The sequence below is a fragment of the Temnothorax nylanderi genome, unplaced genomic scaffold (assembly GCF_030848795.1).
Source record: "Temnothorax nylanderi isolate EJ_2023f unplaced genomic scaffold, tnyl_v1.0 TNYL_tig0054_pilon, whole genome shotgun sequence".
Taxonomy (NCBI): Eukaryota; Metazoa; Arthropoda; class Insecta; order Hymenoptera; family Formicidae; genus Temnothorax; species Temnothorax nylanderi.
The window spans coordinates 254,278-266,880 of NW_027249116.1; the positions used below are offsets into that span (position 1 = coordinate 254,278).

The 12,603-nt window shown below is 42.7% G+C and overlaps 1 protein-coding gene and 1 long non-coding RNA gene across 9 annotated transcripts in view; both read right to left on the minus strand.

Annotated features, from left to right (window-relative positions):
• LOC139772826 (uncharacterized) overlaps positions 1 to 12,603 on the minus strand; it is a 203,622-nt gene that overhangs the window by 156,977 nt on the left and 34,042 nt on the right. The gene's annotated exons all lie outside the window — the stretch shown is intronic.
• The window catches only part of LOC139772924 (uncharacterized), a 101,262-nt gene that overhangs the window by 70,500 nt on the left and 18,159 nt on the right, over positions 1 to 12,603 (minus strand). The window lies entirely within an intron of this gene.

Below are 12,603 nucleotides of genomic sequence, written 5' to 3' on the forward strand. Positions count from 1 at the left end.
ATATGTTGAGACAAGCGTGTACATTTCAAACTCCCTACTAATATAGAAATCATATATAAAGTACACAGATAAAGGGATTTCTCGCGTAATCCCGATATTCCTCATATCCTTACTTCTCTCATCATACCAAAACGCAAAAATACCAAACATGCTTTGAATCCCTACAATGATGTAAAATACGACGCATCCCCCGGGCACATAGGGAGGGATACACCCCTGTGCACGGAGGGAAGGTCGCTCGCCGTGCGAACGTACGGTTGCGTGCAGGTGTATATGTGCGTGCGTGTATGCGTGTGCAGGGGAGTGAAAAAAGCGTGTAACACACGGCACATACGCGCGTCAGTGCATGCTGGCATTGTTGCCCTTCTTGGCGCCACCCCCGCACCCCCTGCGCCCTCTCTGCAACGCGATCCCCCGTGTATGTATAATGGAAGCACGGCACGCGAGAGCCGACGAAGGGCGATATACCCTTTGCTCTTTGCCTTTGCGGGTCGTCAACGCGCGGAGAGAATATCGACGATGGCCTTCGTCTTACACGAGGACCAGCACGAGGGACGCGATCGACGAAGCTGCTTTCAATTTACAACTGCCATTACGATCGCGTGCGTTGCTCTTCGTTTACGCACGATCGGCAGTTTGCTTTTCGCATTCGTAATATACATCGCGATGGAGATCGTCGAAAGGTCTGTGGGCTTATTTTCACAGGATATTTCATCGTTACCCTAGCAAATATTGTCTCTTGATCACTCTCTTAATTTATTGTACAACTTCTTGCACAAATACATTCAAGACTTCCTTGACATTCCAAACCTTCTGATATGCTCTATAAGACTTCTATAAGACTTTGGAAAAGTAGCTACAAATAAACAAATTGACTCTTTTAGAACTTTTAAATATTAAAATATTAAATTAAATTAAATTTTATGTTAAAATGTTAAATTTGAATAATTTAGATATAAAATTTGCGTTGCATATAATTTAGGTATTCTAAAAAATTGAATGCGTTGGAAATATATTTTTTAATTTGGGAGAACAATAAAGTACTAAGCAAGTTCATAATTTGCAGTATTTTCAAGATAAAGAATGCTTCTGAAAAATCTCTGAAGGATAGCCGTAAATCAGAGGCCTGTAAATTTTATGGCACCGACTTAGAGAGGCCAACCGGGATACTCATTGCCTTTTTTCACTTTCGCTTTTCGGGAACGTCTGATTTTTTTAGCGTTGTCTTCAGACCGGAAGGGATCGGTTTTCCACAAACTCATACGTGGCTCGGCTGAATGCGCGTTTAGCTAGAAACGAGAAACCGAAGGGAGAAACAGGAAAAGAGAGAGACAGATGAATTACGTCAAGTTTTAGGGAGGTCGTCTATCGTTTCGTGAACGTGCCCCGTGGTAGCGGGCAATAAGACCGGTGGTCGTCGATGTTCACGACGCAATAACGCAACTGTAAAACCGTAATATATTTTATAGTACATATAGCAATAAAGCAATGTGCCTCCGCATCTGGCCGCGTCAGCCAGTCTCGCCAGGATGCACGACTTGGCGGCAAACAACTCGATTCTTCTTTTCTTCTTTATCCCAGAATCCCTCCACCTTCATTCATCTCTCCTCTCGCGTTTTCTTCTTCCTAAGGGAGTTTGCGACAGAATCGCATCGCGACGCTTTTATTCCCACGCTCGTTCATTCGCGAGACTACCATGTATCAGGAAAATAATTGAAGAAACTTAGTTCTCGATTTTCCAGAAGCGCTCGGAACGATATCATCCTTTCGCAAAATACATGTTCAGAAAGGAGATATTCTTAGAAAGTACTTAAAGCGATATCTCTTTTAGATAAATCGATATTATCGAGAGAATAATGTTATTTCGTAGCGAAAGATTAAATGTCGGAAATTATATTCGATAACCCCGCGAGTATATATAGTCTCAACGAATAAAAAAGAAGCATAAACACAGAGATCGAATAAGATACAAGAAAATGATAAATTGCACGAGTATAACTAAAGTATGCATTTAAATTCTTAAACGCCATCTCGCTTGTTTCATTCGACAATAAACATACGTGCGAAAGTGTGCGCGTGAATTTCTACGATTGTAAAACAAGATCCCGCGCGGATGCGCTGCCAACACAGCCGTAAAGTCAAGTCCAACCTTATCCGCCATCAATATTTTTTATATTCCATCGCGAGATCCTCGTTTCACGAGGCATTGATTATCGGATCGTCAGCTATCGACTTGGAGTTCCTCGCAGTCGGAAAACATGGGAAGATACGACGATAAAGTCAATCTCGGTTCCGCCATTGTACGCGTCTTCGCTATTGCAGACGCGGTTTTACGAGGCTCGCTTGCGCAATTGTTAACCGACTCGCGCACAAGCATGCAACAAAATCAAAGAGAGGTCGACATTACAACGTGCGCCCGTCGGCCGCGCTTATCGCTGAATTGCGCGTATAAGATAAATGAAGTTGAGGTCGTAATTTAGCCGCCACGATGATCCCGTTTCACTCGAGAAGCTCGAAATTGCTTGAATTTATTGTTTATGGTATATCTCACGTTGTACGTGGATTTATATTTTTAGAATTCTATGAATCACAGCCGCGTTGATTCATCATAAACATACCAAAAAAAAAAAAGAATCGCCTCGAGCGACTTGCTCATTTAAAACAGGAACGACGGCTCAATATGTTCTCTTTCTTTATGACATTTCCACGAAAATTACGTCTGCCCGATTGATCAGCGTCCTACGTCATTGCACGAACATATCGCGTGTGTTTCAGCGATCGAATAAATTCGTCTTCGTCCGGAATTGCGAAATGCTAAAATAAACCGGCTCCCACTCGTGTTTAAATAAGAGTTCCTAGCATTGAGGCTTGCGAAACTTTCGCTGGCCGTGCTTGCGTGCCCTATATAAAAGTAAAACGCGTGAGTACCCGCTAACGAATTCTCGTCGAGAGCGCTTAAGTTACCACTGAATTGAAATTGAAATTGAAACTGCGGCTATTACAAAATTCCACGCAATAATTCCAATAATAATTAATAAGCACAATTTATATATTTCATTATATTATTAATTTATTATAAATTAGTTAATAAGCGTTTATAAGTAGTTAATATTGCTGTTTATGTTAAAAACGAGTATTGCTGTCCATGATCTTATCAAAAGCATGATACAATAACATTAAGAAAATTTAAGCTTACAAGATTGTCTTAAATCCGTGTGCGTGACACGTATAAAAAGATTTATTAAAAAAAAAAGTTTCTCTTAAAACGTCCCATGATCTCATTAAGTGGTTTATTATCTTTGCATATCATCGTGATGATGCCCCTTTGAGCGATCCGCATGTCGGAAAGTGATGTGTAAAAATAATATCCAAGGCCACTCCGACCGAGCGTGTTCCCGTAGTTACCAGACGTTCCCGATAAAGCTCGTTTCACCGGCGTTGTATATATCGGGTTAATCGTTTCAACGATTCGAAGAACTTCAAAGTGCTGGAGCGTGAGTTCCCGGCCCACTTTTCCGCCAGGTTCAAACGCACGAGCCACACACCGCCAGGGTGGCCTATAAAGTGTTATCGACCGTATACATTTTCGAAGTTTGCATACGCACATATCGAACACACGTGTACAAACGTACATGTATCGAAAGAAGTAAACAGAAAAATTATAGTCGATTGACCTGATTAGGGCAATTGCGACACGGGGACACGTCGAAGGAGTATTTTTCGATAATGATGCTAACAATGCTCGTTATACAATCATTGGAAATTATACCTATCTACTTAATATTTATTGCGAATTTATTTGGGAATGACAAGTAGGTACTAATATAGGTATCATTAATGATATAGTAAAATATTTCTGCCATATTAATCTCGGTTACCTAATTTATCAAACGGACCTATAATATGATCTTTTCTGCAGAAAACGTAGCATTTATGCGCTACCAGATTCACTACACGATGGTGACGAAAATAAGACCGTTCGAATCGATAGCTCGATAGGTTCGGAGCTAATGCTGGTAAAAGTGCATCCACGCCTCCGTGCCGTGCCATTTGGCATTTCGATCGTCGTGGAATCGCGCAATCGCGATTTCCAATGCGCGTTACATTCCGATAAATTGGATTCCAGTATATTAAGGGACGCGCCATATACGCCAGACACCTTTCGATTTGTTTGTTGCAATCCACGTTTAACATCGCAGAGTTAGCACAATATCCACTTAGAAATATACTTTGAACGGAATATCGATATGCATTACGCGACAGCACACTACTTATGAACGCAACAAACCCCGTCGAGATGCAATTGTATTAATTAAACAGACTAACAATACTCGAAACGTTAGAGAAAAGTAATCCGACAACTTTATTAAAATATTCGTCGATACGCACAAGACACGCGCAAGAAACGAGCACGACATAACGTCCTCGAGGCCGCCAAAAGAAATTTATTGCCCAATGCGGACCTCCGTTACGTACTTCTGTCAGCGACATGAAATATACGATCACCGTTTTTATCGTACGATCACGGTGAAATCACGACAGCAGCAACACGGAGAAAGCTACAGTCTGCTCGGCCGTCGTTTATGGCCGATCGCAGACACATCTGGTTACATCGCGTCGTCATCGTCGTCTTCGTCGTCGTCTCCCAAACTTTTGCAACGCGTCGCACCGCTCCCCATTGTCCTTTTTACGGCCCCTAAATTTGTCAATCCGTCGCCAATTCGATTATCGTGCGTGAAATCCGCTGGACGGCATTTGAAAGTTAAAAGCGGGACGTGCGTCGTAAAAATAACTCGCTACTCCGAGGGATTCCTCGTTCTACGAGAGCGACGTGATCCGAGGTTACGCAATAAAAATACTATATGCACGATAAGCTCTTTTCATATAAAAAGTCCGGCCGGAAAATTCAATAAGTTCACATTTCATTAACTTTTAATACAGCAACTTTAAATTTAAAAAGAATTTTTATTTTACACACTTTAATATTACATTAAAGCAATTTAATTTACAGCATCTTAATCCACATTGGTGGTGTAGCATATATTAAATAATGTTTATTTAATTTTGTCATTTTATTTCCTAAAAATTGTTATTTCTAATTAAATTCTTCTCTTATAGAAGTAAAATCTGCAATTTATCTCTTTACATATCTTATTAAGATACCTAGAGGATTGCTTTAAAAAAATTTTTTTTATTGTGCAATTATATGGCATGAAAGTCTAAAAACTAATAAACTTGTCAAGTTCTTCCTCCTCGTACATACAAAAAATCTTCGCGCCGTTGACTCGATACCGCGCGCGTGGGACGTTACGTAAATGATTTTTGTTCGAGCGAGCCTCTTAATTTCGGAGAAAGTAGGTTATGGGTGAAGGGACCAAGAGGTCACGCTTCGCGAAGAAAAAGCGAGGGGAGCCGAGCGACCGACAGAGCCCTTGATGAAGTTCCGCCCTTCAAGGACAGAATTATCGGAGGCCTCGAGAAACGAGGCCTGGGAAACGCTCCAATTCCGGAGCGTTTCGCTGAAAGAGCAAATTATTTACGCCCCCTTGTTAAGAAATCATTTCTGCCAGAAGGAGCAAACTCCATGATATTTGCATAGCCGCGGTGTTTTAATAAGCGATCTCTTTCGAGCGCGCTACGTGAAGAGTTAACGCGCCGGCGTACGTTCGCATTTGGTAATTGCAGAAGCGGGTACCGAGCGAATCGCGTCGCGTTACGATACGTTAATTCGAACCGTTGAATAAAACATGCCGAGAAACGTAGATTGTGCTGCCTGTGTATGTCCGCAAATACGTTTCCGGTTCGCTAATACAGCAATCGGCAATCTGTCCGCGACGTCACGTTCATGGCAACGTCTGTTCTCGAGCGCTATTAACGCTCGCGGCGTTTGCGCGCGTACTCGATCAGATATTACATGCCGCTTTATTGTTACGTAGAGCCGTAGACAACGTACGTCTTGCCCCCACGTCTCGTAATTAACGGCAACAAAGCTCGGTGTTTTTGATATCTCGTCGGCGGCGGCTCGCCATCGCACACGTTTTGGCGCGTCCCCGACACAGCGACGTGTCATAATATCACGATGTTAGCCGCGCGATATACATATATTTCGACGGGAGAAATATCGCGTGGCATCGTCAGCAACGCGATATGTAATTAAGATAGCGCCTCTCGTCAGGGCCAAGATAAAGTTGCACGCGGTGGTAGATGCGGTATTCCGCATTGTCTAAGAGAGAAATCGCCCAGGTGCGCCACGTTCGAGTCAGAATGCGGAGTCGAATAACTTTCTTGAATCGTCGTCGTCGTCGTCATCGTCATCGTTGTCATCGTCGTCGCCGTCGTCAGGGGCGACGTTGGCTCGCTTTCCCATACTTCTATGCCCTAATTATCGTCGGAACGTTTTTACCGCTTTAATTGCTATAATTACTCCGCGTGTTCTCGCTGAGACACATTTATTCGTTTCATGTTATTTCGCGGCGTCGTTATCTTGCTTCATCTTGTATCTGTATGTACAATAGCTGCTATTAAGTTATTGCTGTTATTTCCATTATTATCGCTTACTTTGCCGTATTAAACAGACACGCGGAGAATTTATTCGAATTACGGGATAAGTCTCCCGGTTCTCTTCTCGAATCATTAATAAGAAATAACAGAAAAATAAATTTAAGATATCGCCAAATTGGAATCGGCAATCTGAAATATCATATCAAAAGAAATCACTGTCTAATGGCTTTAAATTAAAAAAAAAAATTTAAAAAATACGACATTAGAAAGATACGATTAAATGTCTATTGTTCATTTTACGTATATTTAACAAGTTTCAGAAGATTATTTTATTTTACTATGTTTTCGATTTATTTATCATCTGTCCGCACCTAAATGTCTAAAATCATCGTTGATGTTTATAGCGGAAGATTTAATTCGTTCTTGACTAAAACAGTTCTAAGTACCATCGAATCTGTGTGCTTCTCTGCGCTAATGCCTTCGTCAGGAGCCCTCAGATCCGATTAATTTCCGCTCGATTCCGAATAGAATATTTAAAAAGCTTTAGTCTGAGAGAGGTGCGCGACGACGAGGGGGGGATCTCGGAGTAAGGGGCCGGCTGTCGCTCGTCGTCAGAGCGGTGTAGGCGGCCGCCGGTCGGCAGCAGGCAGTCAGAGATATTCCCGCAAATCGAATGAACGTGAGCCAAATGAAGCGATATTGAAAGGCGATATCGTCGGTTCGCTCGCTCGACGCACAAATTCAATAACGAGCTCTGGAATAGAACGACGAAAGAGAGGAAGCGGCACCGTATACTCCGGACACCGGCACGAAGTGGACTCTACCGCAGGAACGGATTCGCTACTAATATCCAGGCTTTTCCTTCCCACGAATTTCACCGACGCGCGACGTATCCTCTCAAAGATTCTTTCGCCGGATCGTAAAAGCTCGCTGCACGTGGAAAATCAGAACGTACATAACGTCACCGAGTTATTTATTACCTATCCATTTCTAAAATTCTAGACGTCTCCTCCCTTCTCGTTAAACTAAAGATAAAAATAAATTTAACGCAACTTTTACGCACATCGCGAGCGTAATAAAAGCCAATCACATGCCATTAAGCTGAAACGCGAAACTGTGGATACTTGAAAATTCCGACTGCCCGCGCGGATTATTTATCGCTAAATTACGAAAATGCAAAATGACCAAATTGGCGATCATACGGGCCGCTAAAATGTGCAAACGCGCGTGTTGTTAACACTTTAATTGCCACGTCATTATACATATAGAAATGAAATATTTACATTTTCTCGGAAAATATATACCGTTTGCGCATAAACAATGACTTTATTCCCGTATAATTCGCATTTGTATTTGTCGTTATGTTTGCATAACGCAAACTGAGCGAAAAGTGAGACCATTAATATTCGAAATGCACGGTGGTTTTCGAGAAAATGCAGGTGCGATCTCTATACGAATGTGAAAGTGTTAAAATGGGGAAAAGCGAAATGCGCGATCCGTCCCTGCAACTCCGGATCAGTATGGTATCGAGCATTTGTTCGTCGTTTTGTTTGCCCGGAGAAGGTATTGGTGAATGCGAGTGAGTGCTGCGCTCTCGCATGCCGCTGCATCGTACTACCCACAATGCTTTGTGTCTATCGGCTGGGTTTATCCAACGATCGATCCGCGGGTACCCGGCGACTCGCTTAAAACCTTCCGGAGAAAATATAGTAAGCGATCTCGCGTCGCCACCGGCAACGACGTCTCCCGCTATTTAGCGATAACATCGCGTTAGAGCCACCGAAGGAAAAAGTCGATTCACGGCGAGCGACCGTGCAAATATCGTACGGATCGTTATGCTTCCATTACGCTAAAGAGAAATCGCAAAAATCGCAAAAATCGCCTCCACGAGACCTGAAGCGCGAAATTCACGTAACATTAACTGAAGAAAAGATCGATAAAAATAGAATTATAGGAAATGTAAATGTAAAACGTATATAAATTGTGATATCAATAAATTTCAATTAAATAATGTGACACAAACAAAGGATTATATAATATCTTTACAATCCGATGAAAAATAATATACTTGAAATTATTGGTAATAATATATAAATATATTATGTTTCCCGATAATAAACCACACGATAGCGTCGCCATACAAATGGCCCTGTTTAAGTTTGCAGCGACAGAACGCGAGGAATTATTGCTAAAATAAATGCTGTATGCATAAATTAAAACGGTCTCGCGTCGGGAATGTTAACGATAATTTCGTGTTTGACATCGAAAAAGAATTAATCGAGAGCGGAGCGGAGCGCGCGAATATTGGACTGGCTACGTGCCCGCTTCCATTAATCGAACTGAAAATCGCGGAAATTACGTTACGCTCGCGACCAAAAGCGCTGTCACGTTCATACGCCGAAATCACCGGATTTGATTACTAAGCGAAACATAATAACGCTGGGCTCATTGAAAGCAAATAACGGCGCCCGCGCCAAGTTTGTAGTTGGGTTTTCCGACCAGACATAAATAAATTTCACGAACGGCGAATCATTTGTATAACACGCGTCCAAAAATGATACACGTCGCGGCGCGGAGCACATTAAAATCAACGCGCGCCGCGAATACCGTGGGAAACCGCGAAATTAACATATAATCCGCTCTCGCGTATCTCGCGCGGATTGCACGCGCGGATTCTGACATCTGACTCTGCCGTGATATTCATCATCATTTTTTCACTATTACTTTTAATGTTAATGCAGCGTCGCGTGGGCGCTCTACATCGTGATTTCGAGACAATCTTCCCACAATCGTGTGAATTATTTCCATTCCCATCCAACACATCGTGATACACGTGACACGATTTCTTTAAACTCAAACGAGTCTCAACGAGCTGACAACAACCCGCGCGAATGTCACCGGCTGGTCGTACGTTCGTTCGAGAGTTCCGACTTTCTCCTTCGGAACGAATCATTAGCTTTCACTCGCGCGAGTTACCCCGGTTTCCAGCTCGTAGACGCGCTCGTTAGAGAGGCGAGCTTCGAGCCAGCTTGCTCACAGGCATATATCGCTAGGTGTTATGTCGAGCGATGAGCTTTAACAATCTAAATATTTATGAGGTATCACTACATAGGATATCCCGAAAATAGCGGAAACACGTAACTAACGTTGTTCTCGTTAAAATGCCAAATCCATTTAAACGAAAATGTCAAAGTGCTAATGCTTCTTAAACTCTAATAAATTGAGAAGAGATTCTTAATGAAGAAGAGAGAGAGAGAGATGAGGTTCTGAATTATGTCTCGTAAATAAAAATTAATGGAAATATCTGCGTTCAATATAAATCTAATTTTACTTGAATAGAATTTTAACGAATTGAGAATTTAGGCATTTAGAGTATACTAAACGTTGGAATTTAATAAACTGCGACAAATAACAATCTCGCTTCGCGTGTCCATTTTCCCGCCAATTCCGAGGGTTTAGCAAATATTTGCTCTACAGTATGAATAAAACATTGTTCTCTACTTTACGCTTGAACGTACAATATTCTTGCTACACGGAATCAATGTCCGCCAGGGCGAACTTACTTTCCACCGCAACCGAGTCGCGCAAATATCCCGCATGTTTCATGATACGAGCGTAGCACTATGGTTGCCCCATATCGTAAACTAGTTATCCTCGTATTCGATATTCGCACTGCACAACCAATATTATCGATAATACAGAGCTATTTGCAATCTAATAAATACTGAAAGACACGGATACGGATATTGAACTTTTTAGAATCACCTAATAAAAGATTATCTCGTAGAAAATGCCTTCTTTTGAAAGTTACAATAGCTGTATCTCTCTTCCAAAAAAAGTTTTAGATTTTTTTAGAAGTTTAAAAAATTTCCTAACTATTAATTGTCTCGACAGTAATGTATTTCTATTGTAATAACTTCAGCTTTGTGTGTGTGAGTCTCTTTGTTATTCGTTTCAAACTTAAAGCTGGACAAGAAATCTTGTTTTTTCTTCGTGAAATAATTTTGCAAAATCAAATATCAAAATAAAATCGCGACTTGCAGGCCTGCGTGTGCTCGCGAGCCAACACTGGCGTAAAGTGAGAGCATCATAACTGTCACGCATGATACATCATCGTGCGTGTTTTCAGAGCGCGCCTCTGGGGAGCGTAAAAGATAATCCTCCCCCACTTGTTTGACTTCCATTTTCGATTGTGCCCGTCCGCGCTCGCTCGCTCGCTCGCTCGCGCGTGTCCTGACACTTCGCTCGCTAAGTTTATCGCTCGTTTTATTGCCGATCGTAAGACGTCAACGATTCACGGTAAAAGCGCCAGTAAATAACATATCGCCGGCGTATAAACGTTACTTTAAAGCCCACCACGTATCCACCGCGACACGAGAGCGTTTCGCGCGTTGCGCGCCCGCGCGAAAGCGGGAAATTGCACGCCGCGGCGAATCGATCACCGCGCGATAAAGAGCGCCGCGATAAAACGGACAAAGGGCGATTATCGTAGCTCGTGAATTGCCTTCGGTGATTTAGCGTGAGGCGCTTTATTTCCGCCGGCTATTCAGGCTTCATCGCACGGTTCACTCTATTTTTCGGGAAATTTCACCCTATCACGAGTACGAACGCGCGCCATGTTATAGTGTTAATAAAATGTTAATGTTTTAAGTAATCAGCGCCAATATACAATTTTTCCAACTATAATATATGTATAATATATGTTGTGTTCATTTATGTTTCTTGGCATTTTTTTAATAGGACTGTCGAGCATATTTCAAAACGTCATTTAAGAAAATAATAAAAAACAATTCTCAATAACTATTAATTAATTAATTAATTATAAATATATTATTATTTTAGAAGCATGCAATCGATAGCAATTAGAAAAAACATACGAACATGATGACGTAGCTTGTCGTTAACGATTGCGGACAATGCTTACCCTCAAAAAGAAAAACAGGCACATAAATCAAGTCATTCTAGACGATACGAATGTGATAGAAAGCGATTTAATATTGCGAGAAACGGAAAATTCCGAGATATGTGTTAAGCGGAAGGACCGCGTACAGTTTATGGGGAAAGCGCATCTTCGGCATTATCGTAGCCCTCACAAATTATTCGAAGCGAGCTGTCAGCCGGAGAGCGCCGCTTTCAGAATGATGGAATCGCGCGCGCGGGTAAAGCGTACGTTCCCGTAGCTGTCCCGATTCATCAGCCTGCCGCTGCGCGCCGGTCGAGAACAGCGGGGCCTGTTTGCAACTCGCCAAGACCGCTCTGCGCCAGTCGCGGCCAAGCACCAATAACGCCGAGTTAATGATGTTTGGTTGACGGATTTATGAGGGCAGTGCATGCGCGAGTAAAAGGAGTCATTGCACGAGCAGCAAAGATACGACGACCCCCGCGGGCGAGCCTTCGATCGTATCGCGGAAACCATTAGCCGAACGTACGGCAAAAACGTCCGGATGAAATCGCACGGCTCTTTCCCTCGACTAACGCGTAACATCGGGAGACACGGAACGGGACGGAATAAGAAGATTGATGCGACCCGCGCGATTGATAACGACAAAAATATTATATGCGCCGCGAAATATCATCCGTCCCGACAGTCCGCGAGAGGAGATCGCGAGCTGTTAAGCACGCTCGCTATCGATCGCTGTCGATCGCGCGAGCGATTCTCCTCTCCTCGCACGCCGTTGCGCGATCGTGCCTCATAATGACGCGAAAAGGTATCGAAATAACGCGATATAGCGAAGAACCGTTCGAAGCGAGAATCGTTTATCCGCTGCCGGCCACGATTTCCTTTGATCGCGGACAAACATCGCGTCCAATCACGCCCGTGACGATGACGCGCGATCACGCATCTGGGCGTATTGAATATGACGTTCGAATATATCCAATATATCTCGTATCTCCGAGCACACAGACCGTTTCGACGGGGCTTTCTTGGATTTGACATAAATATCGACAAAGCGATATCGCGTAGATTGCTGCTTCACGAAAGATTCAATTCCCTACAAACGTTCGCGAATTAATAGACGCGCAAAATGGATGAGCGCAAAACCTGCGTACGAAGTAAATTATAAGAAATATGCTATAAAATCATGAGACTTGAGAAGAAAC